Genomic DNA, 16,745 nt, shown 5'->3' with positions numbered 1-16,745 from the left:
AAGGAGTAGAAAATGAACTCTTCCAAAATATGGCTGACAATAGAGTGTAGGAATGAACTTAAGATTCATTCCAGTTACAGTTTTGGAGCGAACGTTTCCTACTCATGTGTTCTTGTGATTGATGGATTTGTGGAGAGGCAGGCCAAAGATTAGGGATTTGTATTTTTAAAGGTGAGAGATGGCAAGGGTTGAATTGCAAGTTTAGTGGTGTCATTGGTTAAGGCGGGACATGCTTTGATAATATTATGGAGGTGAAGGTAGCAAGATTTGGAAAGTGAATGGATGTGTGTTAGAAATAGGAGAGGACAGAGTCCAGGATTACGACTAGCACGAGGGAAGAGAGGGATAGAATGCAGCGTAGCTTACTGCTTTCCCTCTTTGCTCCGTATTTCACAGGGTACCTCTAATCTTGTTGAATTGATTAGTCAACTCTGAAGAGAACCTTGAATTAAAAAGCTCTATCATTAACTTTTTTAGCAAATCTACTTTACTATCGCTCCCGTATGAATGGAATCCTTTGCTTTACAGAAATAGAGCAGCAAGTGAGGAATGTAGCTATGGATGAGGTCTATATAAAAACAACTCTGGTGGGACTCGAACCCACAACCTTTAAATTACTACACCAGCTAGAAGTCCAATGCACTATCCATTGCGCCACAGAGCCCTCTGTGATAGCTATCTTAGAGGATCTTTACTGAGGAACTACTAAAGGAGTAGAAAATAAACTCTTCCAAAATATGGCTGACAATAGAGTGTAGGAATGAACTTAAGATTCATTCCAGTTACGGTTTTGGAGCGAACGTTTCCTACTCATGTGTTCTTGTGATTGATGGATTTGTGGAGAGGCAGGCCAAAGATTAGGGATTTGTATTTTTAAAGGTGAGAGATGGCAAGGGTTAAATTGCAAGTTTAGTGGTGTCATTGGTTAAGGCGGGACATGCTTTGATAATATTATGGAGGTGAAGGTATCAAGATTTGGAAAGTGAATGGATGTGTGTTAGAAATAGGAGAGGACAGAGTCCAGGATTACGACTAGCACGAGGGAAGAGAGGGATAGAATGCAGCTTAGCTTACTGCTTCCCCTCTTTGCTCCGTATTTCACAGGGTACCTCTAATCTTGTTGAATTGATTAGTCAACTCTCAAGGGAACCTTGAATTAAAAAGCTCTATCATTAACTTTTTTAGCAAATCTACTTTACTATCGCTCCCGTATGAATGAAATCCTTTGCTTTACAGAAATAGAGCAGCAAGTGAGGAATGTAGCTATGGATGAGGTCTATATAAAACTGACTCTGGTGGGACTCGAACCCACAACCTTTGAATTACTACACCAGCTAGAAGTCCAATGCGCTATCCATTGCGCCACAGAGCCCTCCATGAGAGCTATCTTAGAGGATCCTTACTGAGGAACTACTAAAGGAGTAGAAAATAAACTCTTCCAAAATATGGCTGACAATAGAGTGTAGGAATGAACTTAAGATTCGTTCCAGATACAGTTTTGGAGCGAAAGTTTCCTACTCATGTGTTCTTGTGATTGATGGATATGTGGAGAGGCAGGCCAAAGATTAGGGTTTTGCATTTTTAAAGGTGAGAGATGGCAAGGGTTGAATTGCAAGTTTAGTGGTGTCATTGGTTACGGCGGGACATGCTTTGATAATATTATGGAGGTGAAGGTAGCAAGATTTGGAAAGTGAATGGATGTGTGTTAGAAATAGGAGAGGACAGAGTCCAGGATTACGACTAGCACGAGGGAAGAGAGGGATAGAATGCAGCTTAGCTTACTGCTTCCCCTCTTTGCTCCGTATTTCACAGGGTACCTCTAATCTTGTTGAATTGATTAGTCAACTCTCAAGAGAACCTTGAATTAAAAGGCTCTATCATTAACTTTTTTAGCAAATCTACATTACTATCGCTCCCGTATGAATGGAATCCTTTGCTTTACAGAAATAGAGCAGCAAGTGAGGAATGTAGCTATGGATGAGGTCTATATAAAAACGACTCTGGTGGGACTCGAACCCACAACCTTTGAATTACTACACCAGCTAGAAGTGCAATGAGCTATCCATTGCACCAAAGAGCCCTCTGTGATAGATATCTTAGAGGAACTTTACTGAGGAACTACTAAAGGAGTAGAAAATAAACTCTTCCAAAATATGGCTGACAATAGAGTGTAGGAATGAACTTAAGATTCATTCCAGTTACAGTTTTGGAGCGAACGTTTCCTACTCATGTGTTCTTGTGATTGATGGATTTGTGGAGAGGCAGGTCAAAGTTTAGGGATTTGCATTTTTAAAGGTGAGAGATGGCAAGGGTTGAATTGCAAGTTTAGTGGTGTCATTGGTTAAGGCGGGACATGCTTTGATAATATTATGGAGGTGAAGGTAGCAAGATTTGGAAAGTGAATGGATGTGTGTTAGAAATAGGAGAGGACAGAGTCCAGGTTTACGACTAGCACGAGGGAAGAGAGGGATAGAATGCAGCTTAGCTTACTGCTTCCCCTCTTTGCTCCGTATTTCACAGGGTACCTCTAATCTTGTTGAATTGATTAGTCAACTCTCAAGGGAACCTTGAATTAAAAAAGCTCTATCATTAACTTTTTTAGCAAATCTACTTTACTATCGCTCCCGTATGAATGGAATCCTTTGCTTTACAGAAATAGAGCAGCAAGTGAGGAATGTAGCTATGGATGAGGTCTATATAAAACCGACTCTGGTGGGACTCAAACCCACAACCTTTGAATTACTACACCAGCTAGAAGTCCAATGCGCTATCCATTGCGCCATAGAGCCCTCCATGAGAACTAGCTTAGAGGATCTTTACTGAGGAACTACTAAAGGAGTAGAAAAGAAACTCTTCCAAAATATGGCTGACAATAGAGTGTAGGAATGAACTTAAGATTCGATCCAGTTACAGTTTTGGACCGAAAGTTTCCTACTCATGTGTTCTTGTGATTGATGGATCTGTGGAGAGGCAGGCCAAAGATTAGGGATTTGCATTTTTAAAGGTGAGAGATGGCAAGGGTTGAATTGCAAGTTTAGTGGTGTCATTGGTTAAGGCGGGACATGCTTTGATAATATTATGGAGGTGAATGTAGCAAGATTTGGAAAGTGAATGGATGTGTGTTAGAAATAGGAGAGGACAGAGTCCAGGATTACGACTAGCACGAGGGAAGAGAGGGATAGAATGCAGCTTAGCTTACTGCTTCCCCTCTTTGCTCCGTATTTCACAGGGTACCTCTAATCTTGTTGAATTGATTAGTCAACTCTCAAGGGAACCTTGAATTAAAAAGCTCTATCATTAACTTTTTTAGCAAATCTACTTTACTATCGCTCCCGTATGAATGGAATCCTTTGCTTTACAGAAATAGAGCAGCAAGTGAGGAATGTAGCTATGGATGAGGTCTATATAAAACCGACTCTGGTGGGACTCAAACCCACAACCTTTGAATTACTACACCAGCTAGAAGTCCAATGCGCTATCCATTGCGCCATAGAGCCCTCCATGAGAACTAGCTTAGAGGATCTTTACTGAGGAACTACTAAAGGAGTAGAAAAGAAACTCTTCCAAAATATGGCTGACAATAGAGTGTAGGAATGAACTTAAGATTCGATCCAGTTACAGTTTTGGACCGAAAGTTTCCTACTCATGTGTTCTTGTGATTGATGGATCTGTGGAGAGGCAGGCCAAAGATTAGGGATTTGCATTTTTAAAGGTGAGAGATGGCAAGGGTTGAATTGCAAGTTTAGTGGTGTCATTGGTTAAGGCGGGACATGCTTTGATAATATTATGGAGGTGAATGTAGCAAGATTTGGAAAGTGAATGGATGTGTGTTAGAAATAGGAGAGGACAGAGTCCAGGATTACGACTAGCACGAGGGAAGAGAGGGATAGAATGCAGCTTAGCTTACTGCTTCCCCTCTTTGCTCCGTATTTCACAGGGTACCTCTAATCTCGTTGAATTGATTAGTCAACTCTCAAGAGAACCTTGAATTAAAAGGCTCTATCATTAACTTTTTTAGCAAATCTACTTTACTATCGCTCCCGTATGAATGGAATCCTTTGCATTACAGAAATAGAGCAGCAAGTGGGGAATGTAGCCATGGATGAGGTCTATATAAAACCGACTCTGGTGGGACTCGAACCCACAACCTTTGAATTACTACACCAGCTAGAAGTCCAATGCGCTATCCATTGCGCCACAGAGCCCTCTGTGATAGCTAACTTAGAGGATCTTTACTGAGGAACTACTAAAGGAGTAGAAAATGAACTCTTCCAAAATATGGCTGACAATAGAGTGTAGGAATGAACTTAAGATTCATTCCAGTTACAGTTTTGGAGCGAACGTTTCCTACTCATGTGTTCTTGTGATTGATGGATTTGTGGAGAGGCAGGCCAAAGATTAGGGATTTGTATTTTTAAAGGTGAGAGATGGCAAGGGTTGAATTGCAAGTTTAGTGGTGTCATTGGTTAAGGCGGGACATGCTTTGATAATATTATGGAGGTGAAGGTAGCAAGATTTGGAAAGTGAATGGATGTGTGTTAGAAATAGGAGAGGACAGAGTCCAGGATTACGACTAGCACGAGGGAAGAGAGGGATAGAATGCAGCTTAGCTTACTGCTTCCCCTCTTTGCTCCGTATTTCACAGGGTACCTCTAATCTTGTTGAATTGATTAGTCAACTGTGAAGAGAGCCTTGAATTAAAAAGCTCTATCATTAACTTTTTAGCAAATCTACTTTACTATCGCTCCCGTATGAATGGAATCCTTTGCTTTACAGGAATAGAGCAGCAAGTGAGGAATGTAGCTATGGATGAGGTCTATATAAAAACGACTCTGGTGGGACTCGAACCCACAACCTTTGAATTACTACATCAGCTAGAAGTCCAATGCGCTATCCATTGCGCCACAGAGCCCTCTGTGATAGCTAACTTAGAGGATCTTTACTGAGGAACTACTAAAGGAGTAGAAAATGAACTCTTCCAAAATATGGCTGACAATAGAGTGTAGGAATGAACTTAAGATTCATTCCAGTTACAGTTTTGGAGCGAACGTTTCCTACTCATGTGTTCTTGTGATTGATGGATTTGTGGAGAGGCAGGCCAAAGATTAGGGATTTGTATTTTTAAAGGTGAGAGATGGCAAGGGTTGAATTGCAAGTTTAGTGGTGTCATTGGTTAAGGCGGGACATGCTTTGATAATATTATGGAGGTGAAGGTAGCAAGATTTGGAAAGTGAATGGATGTGTGTTAGAAATAGGAGAGGACAGAGTCCAGGATTACGACTAGCACGAGGGAAGAGAGGGATAGAATGCAGCTTAGCTTACTGCTTCCCCTCTTTGCTCCGTATTTCACAGGGTACCTCTAATCTTGTTGAATTGATTAGTCAACTCTGAAGAGAGCCTTGAATTAAAAAGCTCTATCATTAACTTTTTAGCAAATCTACTTTACTATCGCTCCCGTATGAATGGAATCCTTTGCTTTACAGGAATAGAGCAGCAAGTGAGGAATGTAGCTATGGATGAGGTCTATATAAAAACGACTCTGGTGGGACTCGAACCCACAACCTTTGAATTACTACATCAGCTAGAAGTCCAATGCGCTATCCATTGCGCCACAGAGCCCTCTGTGATAGCTATCTTAGAGGATCTTTACTGAGGAACTACTAAAGGAGTAGAAAATGAACTCTTCCAAAATATGGCTGACAATAGAGTGTAGGAATGAACTTAAGATTCATTCCAGTTACGGTTTTGGAGCGAAAGTTTCCTACTCATGTGTTCTTGTGATTGATGGATTTGTGGAGAGGCAGGCCAAAGATTAGGGATTTGTATTTTTAAAGGTGAGAGATGGCAAGGGTTAAATTGCAAGTTTAGTGGTGTCATTCGTTAAGGCGGGACATGTTTTGATAATATTATGGAGGTGAAGGTAGCAAGATTTGGAAAGTGAATGGATGTGTGTTAGAAATAGGAGAGGACAGAGTCCAGGATTACGACTAGCACGAGGGAAGAGAGGGATAGAATGCAGCTTAGCTTACTGCTTCCCCTCTTTGCTCCGTATTTCACAGGGTACCTCTAATCTTGTTGAATTGATTAGTCAACTCTCAAGGGAACCTTGAATTAAAAAGCTCTATCATTAACTTTTTTAGCAAATCTACTTTACTATCGCTCCCGTATGAATGGAATCCTTTGCTTTACAGAAATAGAGCAGCAAGTGAGGAATGTAGCTATGGATGAGGTCTATATAAAAACGACTCTGGTGGGACTCGAACTCACAACCTTTGAATTACTACACCAGCTAGAAGTCCAATGCGCTATCCATTGCGCCACAGAGGCCTCTGTGATAGCCTTCTTAGAGGATCTTTACTAAGGAACTACTAAAGGAGTAGAAAATGAACTCTTCCAAAATATGGCTGACAATAGAGTGTAGGAATGAACTTAAGATTCATTCCAGTTACAGTTTTGGAGCGAACGTTTCCTACTCATGTGTTCTTGTGATTGATGGATTTGTGGAGAGGCAGGCCAAAGATTAGGGATTTGTATTTTTAAAGGTGAGAGATGGCAAGGGTTGAATTGCAAGTTTAGTGGTGTCATTGGTTAAGGCGGGACATGCTTTGATAATATTATGGAGGTGAAGGTAGCAAGATTTGGAAAGTGAATGGATGTGTGTTAGAAATAGGAGAGGACAGAGTCCAGGATTACGACTAGCACGAGGGAAGAGAGGGATAGAATGCAGCTTAGCTTACTGCTTTCCCTCTTTGCTCCGTATTTCACAGGGTACCTCTAATCTTGTTGAATTGATTAGTCAACTCTCAAGGGAACCTTGAATTAAAAAGCTCTATCATTAACTTTTTTAGCAAATCTACTTTACTATCGCTCCCGTATGAATGGAATCCTTTGCTTTACAGAAATAGAGCAGCAAGTGAGGAATGTAGCTATGGATGAGGTCTATATAAAACCGACTCTGGTGGGACTCAAACCCACAACCTTTGAATTACTACACCAGCTAGAAGTCCAATGCGCTATCCATTGCGCCATAGAGCCCTCCATGAGAACTAGCTTAGAGGATCTTTACTGAGGAACTACTAAAGGAGTAGAAAAGAAACTCTTCCAAAATATGGCTGACAATAGAGTGTAGGAATGAACTTAAGATTCGATCCAGTTACAGTTTTGGACCGAAAGTTTCCTACTCATGTGTTCTTGTGATTGATGGATCTGTGGAGAGGCAGGCCAAAGATTAGGGATTTGCATTTTTAAAGGTGAGAGATGGCAAGGGTTGAATTGCAAGTTTAGTGGTGTCATTGGTTAAGGCGGGACATGCTTTGATAATATTATGGAGGTGAATGTAGCAAGATTTGGAAAGTGAATGGATGTGTGTTAGAAATAGGAGAGGACAGAGTCCAGGATTACGACTAGCACGAGGGAAGAGAGGGATAGAATGCAGCTTAGCTTACTGCTTCCCCTCTTTGCTCCGTATTTCACAGGGTACCTCTAATCTCGTTGAATTGATTAGTCAACTCTCAAGAGAACCTTGAATTAAAAGGCTCTATCATTAACTTTTTTAGCAAATCTACTTTACTATCGCTCCCGTATGAATGGAATCCTTTGCATTATAGAAATAGAGCAGCAAGTGGGGAATGTAGCCATGGATGAGGTCTATATAAAACCGACTCTGGTGGGACTCGAACCCACAACCTTTGAATTACTACACCAGCTAGAAGTCCAATGCGCTATCCATTGCGCCACAGAGCCCTCTGTGATAGCTAACTTAGAGGATCTTTACTGAGGAACTACTAAAGGAGTAGAAAATGAACTCTTCCAAAATATGGCTGACAATAGAGTGTAGGAATGAACTTAAGATTCATTCCAGTTACAGTTTTGGAGCGAACGTTTCCTACTCATGTGTTCTTGTGATTGATGGATTTGTGGAGAGGCAGGCCAAAGATTAGGGATTTGTATTTTTAAAGGTGAGAGATGGCAAGGGTTGAATTGCAAGTTTAGTGGTGTCATTGGTTAAGGCGGGACATGCTTTGATAATATTATGGAGGTGAAGGTAGCAAGATTTGGAAAGTGAATGGATGTGTGTTAGAAATAGGAGAGGACAGAGTCCAGGATTACGACTAGCACGAGGGAAGAGAGGGATAGAATGCAGCTTAGCTTACTGCTTCCCCTCTTTGCTCCGTATTTCACAGGGTACCTCTAATCTTGTTGAATTGATTAGTCAACTCTCAAGAGAACCTTGAATTAAAAGGCTCTATCATTAACTTTTTTAGCAAATCTACTTTACTATCGCTCCCGTATGAATGGAATCCTTTGCTTTACAGAAATAGAGCAGCAAGTGAGGAATGTAGCTATGGATGAGGTCTATATAAAAATGACTCTGGTGGGACTCGAACCCACAACCTTTGAATTACTACACCAGCTAGAAGTCCAATGCGCTATCCATTGCACCAAAGAGCCCTCTGTGATAGCTATCTTAGAGGAACTTTACTGAGGAACTACTAAAGGAGTAGAAAATAAACTCTTCCAAAATATGGCTGACAATAGAGTGTAGGAATGAACTTAAGATTCATTCCAGTTACAGTTTTGGAGCGAACGTTTCCTACTCATGTGTTCTTGTGATTGATGGATTTGTGGAGAGGCAGGTCAAAGTTTAGGGATTTGCATTTTTAAAGGTGAGAGATGGCAAGGGTTGAATTGCAAGTTTAGTGGTGTCATTGGTTAAGGCGGGACATGCTTTGATAATATTATGGAGGTGAAGGTAGCAAGATTTGGAAAGTGAATGGATGTGTGTTAGAAATAGGAGAGGACAGAGTCCAGGTTTACGACTAGCACGAGGGAAGAGAGGGATAGAATGCAGCTTAGCTTACTGCTTCCCCTCTTTGCTCCGTATTTCACAGGGTACCTCTAATCTTGTTGAATTGATTAGTCAACTCTCAAGGGAACCTTGAATTAAAAAGCTCTATCATTAACTTTTTTAGCAAATCTACTTTACTATCGCTCCCGTATGAATGGAATCCTTTGCTTTACAGAAATAGAGCAGCAAGTGAGGAATGTAGCTATGGATGAGGTCTATATAAAACCGACTCTGGTGGGACTCAAACCCACAACCTTTGAATTACTACACCAGCTAGAAGTCCAATGTGCTATCCATTGCGCCATAGAGCACTCCATGAGAACTAGCTTAGAGGATCTTTACTGAGGAACTACTAAAGGAGTAGAAAAGAAACTCTTCCAAAATATGGCTTACAATAGAGTGTAGGAATGAACTTAAGATTCGATCCAGTTACAGTTTTGGACCGAAAGTTTCCTACTCATGTGTTCTTGTGATTGATGGATCTGTGGAGAGGCAGGCCAAAGATTAGGGATTTGCATTTTTAAAGGTGAGAGATGGCAAGGGTTGAATTGCAAGTTTAGTGGTGTCATTGGTTAAGGCGGGACATGCTTTGATAATATTATGGAGGTGAATGTAGCAAGATTTGGAAAGTGAATGGATGTGTGTTAGAAATAGGAGAGGACAGAGTCCAGGATTACGACTAGCACGAGGGAAGAGAGGGATAGAATGCAGCTTAGCTTACTGCTTCCCCTCGTTGCTCCGTATTTCACAGGGTACCTCTAATCTCGTTGAATTGATTAGTCAACTCTCAAGAGAACCTTGAATTAAAAGGCTCTATCATTAACTTTTTTAGCAAATCTACTTTACTATCGCTCCCGTATGAATGGAATCCTTTGCATTACAGAAATAGAGCAGCAAGTGGGGAATGTAGCCATGGATGAGGTCTATATAAAACCGACTCTGGTGGGACTCGAACCCACAACCTTTGAATTACTACACCAGCTAGAAGTCCAATGCGCTATCCATTGCGCCACAGAGCCCTCTGTGATAGCTAACTTAGAGGATCTTTACTGAGGAACTACTAAAGGAGTAGAAAATGAACTCTTCCAAAATATGGCTGACAATAGAGTGTAGGAATGAACTTAAGATTCATTCCAGTTACAGTTTTGGAGCGAACGTTTCCTACTCATGTGTTCTTGTGATTGATGGATTTGTGGAGAGGCAGGCCAAAGATTAGGGATTTGTATTTTTAAAGGTGAGAGATGGCAAGGGTTGAATTGCAAGTTTAGTGGTGTCATTGGTTAAGGCGGGACATGCTTTGATAATATTATGGAGGTGAAGGTAGCAAGATTTGGAAAGTGAATGGATGTGTGTTAGAAATAGGAGAGGACAGAGTCCAGGATTACGACTAGCACGAGGGAAGAGAGGGATAGAATGCAGCTTAGCTTACTGCTTCCCCTCTTTGCTCCGTATTTCACAGGGTACCTCTAATCTTGTTGAATTGATTAGTCAACTCTCAAGAGAACCTTGAATTAAAAGGCTCTATCATTAACTTTTTTAGCAAATCTACTTTACTATCGCTCCCGTATGAATGGAATCCTTTGCTTTACAGAAATAGAGCAGCAAGTGAGGAATGTAGCTATGGATGAGGTCTATATAAAAATGACTCTGGTGGGACTCGAACCCACAACCTTTGAATTACTACACCAGCTAGAAGTCCAATACGCTATCCATTGCACCAAAGAGCCCTCTGTGATAGCTATCTTAGAGGAACTTTACTGAGGAACTACTAAAGGAGTAGAAAATAAACTCTTCCAAAATATGGCTGACAATAGAGTGTAGGAATGAACTTAAGATTCATTCCAGTTACAGTTTTGGAGCGAACGTTTCCTACTCATGTGTTCTTGTGATTGATGGATTTGTGGAGAGGCAGGTCAAAGTTTAGGGATTTGCATTTTTAAAGGTGAGAGATGGCAAGGGTTGAATTGCAAGTTTAGTGGTGTCATTGGTTAAGGCGGGACATGCTTTGATAATATTATGGAGGTGAAGGTAGCAAGATTTGGAAAGTGAATGGATGTGTGTTAGAAATAGGAGAGGACAGAGTCCAGGTTTACGACTAGCACGAGGGAAGAGAGGGATAGAATGCAGCTTAGCTTACTGCTTCCCCTCTTTGCTCCGTATTTCACAGGGTACCTCTAATCTTGTTGAATTGATTAGTCAACTCTCAAGGGAACCTTGAATTAAAAAGCTCTATCATTAACTTTTTTAGCAAATCTACTTTACTATCGCTCCCGTATGAATGGAATCCTTTGCTTTACAGAAATAGAGCAGCAAGTGAGGAATGTAGCTATGGATGAGGTCTATATAAAACCGACTCTGGTGGGACTCAAACCCACAACCTTTGAATTACTACACCAGCTAGAAGTCCAATGCGCTATCCATTGCGCCATAGAGCCCTCCATGAGAACTAGCTTAGAGGATCTTTACTGAGGAACTACTAAAGGAGTAGAAAAGAAACTCTTCCAAAATATGGCTGACAATAGAGTGTAGGAATGAACTTAAGATTCGATCCAGTTACAGTTTTGGACCGAAAGTTTCCTACTCATGTGTTCTTGTGATTGATGGATCTGTGGAGAGGCAGGCCAAAGATTAGGGATTTGCATTTTTAAAGGTGAGAGATGGCAAGGGTTGAATTGCAAGTTTAGTGGTGTCATTGGTTAAGGCGGGACATGCTTTGATAATATTATGGAGGTGAATGTAGCAAGATTTGGAAAGTGAATGGATGTGTGTTAGAAATAGGAGAGGACAGAGTCCAGGATTACGACTAGCACGAGGGAAGAGAGGGATAGAATGCAGCTTAGCTTACTGCTTCCCCTCTTTGCTCCGTATTTCACAGGGTACCTCTAATCTCGTTGAATTGATTAGTCAACTCTCAAGAGAACCTTGAATTAAAAGGCTCTATCATTAACTTTTTTAGCAAATCTACTTTACTATCGCTCCCGTATGAATGGAATCCTTTGCATTACAGAAATAGAGCAGCAAGTGGGGAATGTAGCCATGGATGAGGTCTATATAAAACCGACTCTGGTGGGACTCGAACCCACAACCTTTGAATTACTACACCAGCTAGAAGTCCAATGCGCTATCCATTGCGCCACAGAGCCCTCTGTGATAGCTAACTTAGAGGATCTTTACTGAGGAACTACTAAAGGAGTAGAAAATGAACTCTTCCAAAATATGGCTGACAATAGAGTGTAGGAATGAACTTAAGATTCATTCCAGTTACAGTTTTGGAGCGAACGTTTCCTACTCATGTGTTCTTGTGATTGATGGATTTGTGGAGAGGCAGGCCAAAGATTAGGGATTTGTATTTTTAAAGGTGAGAGATGGCAAGGGTTGAATTGCAAGTTTAGTGGTGTCATTGGTTAAGGCGGGACATGCTTTGATAATATTATGGAGGTGAAGGTAGCAAGATTTGGAAAGTGAATGGATGTGTGTTAGAAATAGGAGAGGACAGAGTCCAGGATTACGACTAGCACGAGGGAAGAGAGGGATAGAATGCAGCTTAGCTTACTGCTTCCCCTCTTTGCTCCGTATTTCACAGGGTACCTCTAATCTTGTTGAATTGATTAGTCAACTCTCAAGAGAACCTTGAATTAAAAAGCTCTATCATTAACTTTTTTAGCAAATCTACTTTACTATCGCTCCCGTATGAATGGAATCCTTTGCTTTACAGAAATAGAGCAGCAAGTGAGGAATGTAGCTATGGATGAGGTCTATATAAAACTGACTCTGGTGGGACTCGAACCCACAACCTTTGAATTACTACACCAGCTAGAAGTCCAATGCGCTATCCATTGCGCCACAGAGCCCTCCATGAGAGCTATCTTAGAGGATCCTTACTGAGGAACTACTAAAGGAGTAGAAAATAAACTCTTCCAAAATATGGCTGACAATAGAGTGTAGGAATGAACTTAAGATTCGTTCCAGATACAGTTTTGGAGCGAAAGTTTCCTACTCATGTGTTCTTGTGATTGATGGATATGTGGAGAGGCAGGCCAAAGATTAGGGTTTTGCATTTTTAAAGGTGAGAGATGGCAAGGGTTGAATTGCAAGTTTAGTGGTGTCATTGGTTACGGCGGGACATGCTTTGATAATATTATGGAGGTGAAGGTAGCAAGATTTGGAAAGTGAATGGATGTGTGTTAGAAATAGGAGAGGACAGAGTCCAGGATTACGACTAGCACGAGGGAAGAGAGGGATAGAATGCAGCTTAGCTTACTGCTTCCCCTCTTTGCTCCGTATTTCACAGGGTACCTCTAATCTTGTTGAATTGATTAGTCAACTCTCAAGAGAACCTTGAATTAAAAGGCTCTATCATTAACTTTTTTAGCAAATCTACTTTACTATCGCTCCCGTATGAATGGAATCCTTTGCTTTACAGAAATAGAGCAGCAAGTGAGGAATGTAGCTATGGATGAGGTCTATATAAAACCGACTCTGGTGGGACTCGAACCAGCTACCTTTGAATTACTACACCAGCTAGAAGTCCAATGCGCTATCCATTGCGCCACAGAGCCCTCCATGAGAGCTATCTTAGAAGAACCTTACTGAGGAACTACTAAAGGAGTAGAAATTAAACTCTTCCAAAATATGGCTGACAATAGAGTGTAGGAATGAACTTAAGATTCGTTCCAGTTACAGTTTTGGAGCGAACGTTTCCTATTCATGTGTTCTTGTGATTGATGGATCTGTGGAGAGGCAGGCCAAAGATTAGGGATTTGCATTTTTAAAGGTGAGAGATGGCAAGGGTTGAATTGCAAGTTTAGTGGTGTCATTGGTTAAGGCGGGACATGCTTTGATAATATTATGGAGGTGAAGGTAGCAAGATTTGGAAAGTGAATGGATGTGTGTTAGAAATAGGAGAGGACAGAGTCCAGGTTTACGACTAGCACGAGGGAAGAGAGGGATAGAATGCAGCTTAGCTTACTGCTTCCCCTCTTTGCTCCGTATTTCACAGGGTACCTCTAATCTTGTTGAATTGATTAGTCAACTCTCAAGAGAACCTTGAATTAAAAGGCTCTATCATTAACTTTTTTAGCAAATCTACTTTACTATCGCTCCCGTATGAATGGAATCCTTTGCATTACAGAAATAGAGCAGCAAGTGGGGAATGTAGCCATGGATGAGGTCTATATAAAACCGACTCTGGTGGGACTCGAACCCACAACCTTTGAATTACTACACCAGCTAGAAGTCCAATGCGCTATCCATTGCGCCACAGAGCCCTCTGTGATAGCTAACTTAGAGGATCTTTACTGAGGAACTACTAAAGGAGTAGAAAATGAACTCTTCCAAAATATGGCTGACAATAGAGTGTAGGAATGAACTTAAGATTCATTCCAGTTACAGTTTTGGAGCGAACGTTTCCTACTCATGTGTTCTTGTGATTGATGGATTTGTGGAGAGGCAGGCCAAAGATTAGGGATTTGTATTTTTAAAGGTGAGAGATGGCAAGGGTTGAATTGCAAGTTTAGTGGTGTCATTGGTTAAGGCGGGACATGCTTTGATAATATTATGGAGGTGAAGGTAGCAAGATTTGGAAAGTGAATGGATGTGTGTTAGAAATAGGAGAGGACAGAGTCCAGGATTACGACTAGCACGAGGGAAGAGAGGGATAGAATGCAGCTTAGCTTACTGCTTCCCCTCTTTGCTCCGTATTTCACAGGGTACCTCTAATCTTGTTGAATTGATTAGTCAACTCTCAAGAGAACCTTGAATTAAAAAGCTCTATCATTAACTTTTTTAGCAAATCTACTTTACTATCGCTCCCGTATGAATGGAATCCTTTGCTTTACAGAAATAGAGCAGCAAGTGAGGAATGTAGCTATGGATGAGGTCTATATAAAACTGACTCTGGTGGGACTCGAACCCACAACCTTTGAATTACTACACCAGCTAGAAGTCCAATGCGCTATCCATTGCGCCACAGAGCCCTCCATGAGAGCTATCTTAGAGGATCCTTACTGAGGAACTACTAAAGGAGTAGAAAATAAACTCTTCCAAAATATGGCTGACAATAGAGTGTAGGAATGAACTTAAGATTCGTTCCAGATACAGTTTTGGAGCGAAAGTTTCCTACTCATGTGTTCTTGTGATTGATGGATATGTGGAGAGGCAGGCCAAAGATTAGGGTTTTGCATTTTTAAAGGTGAGAGATGGCAAGGGTTGAATTGCAAGTTTAGTGGTGTCATTGGTTACGGCGGGACATGCTTTGATAATATTATGGAGGTGAAGGTAGCAAGATTTGGAAAGTGAATGGATGTGTGTTAGAAATAGGAGAGGACAGAGTCCAGGATTACGACTAGCACGAGGGAAGAGAGGGATAGAATGCAGCTTAGCTTACTGCTTCCCCTCTTTGCTCCGTATTTCACAGGGTACCTCTAATCTTGTTGAATTGATTAGTCAACTCTCAAGAGAACCTTGAATTAAAAGGCTCTATCATTAACTTTTTTAGCAAATCTACTTTACTATCGCTCCCGTATGAATGGAATCCTTTGCTTTACAGAAATAGAGCAGCAAGTGAGGAATGTAGCTATGGATGAGGTCTATATAAAAACGACTCTGGTGGGACTCGAACCCACAACCTTTGAATTACTACACCAGCTAGAAGTCCAATGCGCTATCCATTGCACCAAAGAGCCCTCTGTGATAGCTATCTTAGAGGAACTTTACTGAGGAACTACTAAAGGAGTAGAAAATAAACTCTTCCAAAATATGGCTGACAATAGAGTGTAGGAATGAACTTAAGATTCATTCCAGTTACAGTTTTGGAGCGAACGTTTCCTACTCATGTGTTCTTGTGATTGATGGATTTGTGGAGAGGCAGGTCAAAGTTTAGGGATTTGCATTTTTAAAGGTGAGAGATGGCAAGGGTTGAATTGCAAGTTTAGTGGTGTCATTGGTTAAGGCGGGACATGCTTTGATAATATTATGGAGGTGAAGGTAGCAAGATTTGGAAAGTGAATGGATGTGTGTTAGAAATAGGAGAGGACAGAGTCCAGGTTTACGACTAGCACGAGGGAAGAGAGGGCTAGAATGCAGCTTAGCTTACTGCTTCCCCTCTTTGCTCCGTATTTCACAGGGTACCTCTAATCTTGTTGAATTGATTAGTCAACTCTCAAGGGAACCTTGAATTAAAAAGCTCTATCATTAACTTTTTTAGCATATCTACTTTACTATCGCTCCCGTATGAATGGAATCCTTTGCTTTACAGAAATAGAGCAGCAAGTGAGGAATGTAGCTATGGATGAGGTCTATATAAAACCGACTCTGGTGGGACTCAAACCCACAACCTTTGAATTACTACACCAGCTAGAAGTCCAATGCACTATCCATTGCGCCATAGAGCACTCCATGATAACTAGCTTAGAGGATCTTTACTGAGGAACTACTAAAGGAGTAGAAAAGAAACTCTTCCAAAATATGGCTGACAATAGAGTGTAGGAATGAACTTAAGATTCGATCCAGTTACAGTTTTGGACCGAAAGTTTCCTACTCATGTGTTCTTGTGATTGATGGATCTGTGGAGAGGCAGGCCAAAGATTAGGGATTTGCATTTTTAAAGGTGAGAGATGGCAAGGGTTGAATTGCAAGTTTAGTGGTGTCATTGGTTAAGGCGGGACATGCTTTGATAATATTATGGAGGTGAATGTAGCAAGATTTGGAAAGTGAATGGATGTGTGTTAGAAATAGGAGAGGACAGAGTCCAGGATTACGACTAGCACGAGGGAAGAGAGGGATAGAATGCAGCTTAGCTTACTGCTTCCCCTCTTTGCTCCGTATTTCACAGGGTACCTCTAATCTCGTTGAATTGATTAGTCAACTCTCAAGAGAACCTTGAATTAAAAGGCTCTAT

At 41.1% G+C, this 16,745-nt stretch overlaps 17 non-coding genes across 17 annotated transcripts; all 17 read right to left on the bottom strand.

The window, feature by feature from the left end:
* Positions 1-1,287: 1,287 nt before the first annotated feature.
* TRNAR-UCU (transfer RNA arginine (anticodon UCU)) lies at positions 1,288-1,372 on the bottom strand. Its single transcript is given in 2 exon segments — positions 1,288-1,323; positions 1,336-1,372. It is a non-coding gene; the product is annotated as a tRNA-Arg (tRNA).
* A 1,332-nt stretch (positions 1,373-2,704) lies between these two features.
* On the bottom strand, positions 2,705-2,789 carry TRNAR-UCU (transfer RNA arginine (anticodon UCU)). Its single transcript is given in 2 exon segments — positions 2,705-2,740; positions 2,753-2,789. It is a non-coding gene; the product is annotated as a tRNA-Arg (tRNA).
* Positions 2,790-3,412: 623 nt separating this feature from the next.
* Positions 3,413-3,497, bottom strand: TRNAR-UCU (transfer RNA arginine (anticodon UCU)). The gene is given in 2 exon segments: positions 3,413-3,448; positions 3,461-3,497. It is a non-coding gene; the product is annotated as a tRNA-Arg (tRNA).
* Positions 3,498-4,120: 623 nt separating this feature from the next.
* Positions 4,121-4,205, bottom strand: TRNAR-UCU (transfer RNA arginine (anticodon UCU)). Its single transcript is given in 2 exon segments — positions 4,121-4,156; positions 4,169-4,205. It is a non-coding gene; the product is annotated as a tRNA-Arg (tRNA).
* A 622-nt stretch (positions 4,206-4,827) lies between these two features.
* TRNAR-UCU (transfer RNA arginine (anticodon UCU)) lies at positions 4,828-4,912 on the bottom strand. The gene is given in 2 exon segments: positions 4,828-4,863; positions 4,876-4,912. It is a non-coding gene; the product is annotated as a tRNA-Arg (tRNA).
* A 622-nt stretch (positions 4,913-5,534) lies between these two features.
* On the bottom strand, positions 5,535-5,619 carry TRNAR-UCU (transfer RNA arginine (anticodon UCU)). The gene is given in 2 exon segments: positions 5,535-5,570; positions 5,583-5,619. It is a non-coding gene; the product is annotated as a tRNA-Arg (tRNA).
* Positions 5,620-6,242: 623 nt separating this feature from the next.
* On the bottom strand, positions 6,243-6,328 carry TRNAR-UCU (transfer RNA arginine (anticodon UCU)). Its single transcript is given in 2 exon segments — positions 6,243-6,278; positions 6,291-6,328. It is a non-coding gene; the product is annotated as a tRNA-Arg (tRNA).
* Positions 6,329-6,950: 622 nt separating this feature from the next.
* On the bottom strand, positions 6,951-7,035 carry TRNAR-UCU (transfer RNA arginine (anticodon UCU)). Its single transcript is given in 2 exon segments — positions 6,951-6,986; positions 6,999-7,035. It is a non-coding gene; the product is annotated as a tRNA-Arg (tRNA).
* Positions 7,036-7,658: 623 nt separating this feature from the next.
* TRNAR-UCU (transfer RNA arginine (anticodon UCU)) lies at positions 7,659-7,743 on the bottom strand. Its single transcript is given in 2 exon segments — positions 7,659-7,694; positions 7,707-7,743. It is a non-coding gene; the product is annotated as a tRNA-Arg (tRNA).
* Positions 7,744-8,366: 623 nt separating this feature from the next.
* On the bottom strand, positions 8,367-8,451 carry TRNAR-UCU (transfer RNA arginine (anticodon UCU)). Its single transcript is given in 2 exon segments — positions 8,367-8,402; positions 8,415-8,451. It is a non-coding gene; the product is annotated as a tRNA-Arg (tRNA).
* A 1,331-nt stretch (positions 8,452-9,782) lies between these two features.
* Positions 9,783-9,867, bottom strand: TRNAR-UCU (transfer RNA arginine (anticodon UCU)). The gene is given in 2 exon segments: positions 9,783-9,818; positions 9,831-9,867. It is a non-coding gene; the product is annotated as a tRNA-Arg (tRNA).
* Positions 9,868-11,198: 1,331 nt separating this feature from the next.
* Positions 11,199-11,283, bottom strand: TRNAR-UCU (transfer RNA arginine (anticodon UCU)). Its single transcript is given in 2 exon segments — positions 11,199-11,234; positions 11,247-11,283. It is a non-coding gene; the product is annotated as a tRNA-Arg (tRNA).
* Positions 11,284-11,906: 623 nt separating this feature from the next.
* On the bottom strand, positions 11,907-11,991 carry TRNAR-UCU (transfer RNA arginine (anticodon UCU)). The gene is given in 2 exon segments: positions 11,907-11,942; positions 11,955-11,991. It is a non-coding gene; the product is annotated as a tRNA-Arg (tRNA).
* Positions 11,992-12,614: 623 nt separating this feature from the next.
* On the bottom strand, positions 12,615-12,699 carry TRNAR-UCU (transfer RNA arginine (anticodon UCU)). Its single transcript is given in 2 exon segments — positions 12,615-12,650; positions 12,663-12,699. It is a non-coding gene; the product is annotated as a tRNA-Arg (tRNA).
* A 1,331-nt stretch (positions 12,700-14,030) lies between these two features.
* Positions 14,031-14,115, bottom strand: TRNAR-UCU (transfer RNA arginine (anticodon UCU)). Its single transcript is given in 2 exon segments — positions 14,031-14,066; positions 14,079-14,115. It is a non-coding gene; the product is annotated as a tRNA-Arg (tRNA).
* A 623-nt stretch (positions 14,116-14,738) lies between these two features.
* On the bottom strand, positions 14,739-14,823 carry TRNAR-UCU (transfer RNA arginine (anticodon UCU)). The gene is given in 2 exon segments: positions 14,739-14,774; positions 14,787-14,823. It is a non-coding gene; the product is annotated as a tRNA-Arg (tRNA).
* A 623-nt stretch (positions 14,824-15,446) lies between these two features.
* TRNAR-UCU (transfer RNA arginine (anticodon UCU)) lies at positions 15,447-15,531 on the bottom strand. The gene is given in 2 exon segments: positions 15,447-15,482; positions 15,495-15,531. It is a non-coding gene; the product is annotated as a tRNA-Arg (tRNA).
* Positions 15,532-16,745: the final 1,214 nt, after the last annotated feature.

Source organism: Staurois parvus, unplaced genomic scaffold (genome assembly GCF_062004578.1).
Source record: "Staurois parvus isolate SC_StPar_1 unplaced genomic scaffold, SC_StPar_1.0 ptg001302l, whole genome shotgun sequence".
Lineage (NCBI taxonomy): Eukaryota > Metazoa > Chordata > Amphibia > Anura > Ranidae > Staurois > Staurois parvus.
This window is presented reverse-complemented; position numbering and strand designations above follow the sequence as displayed.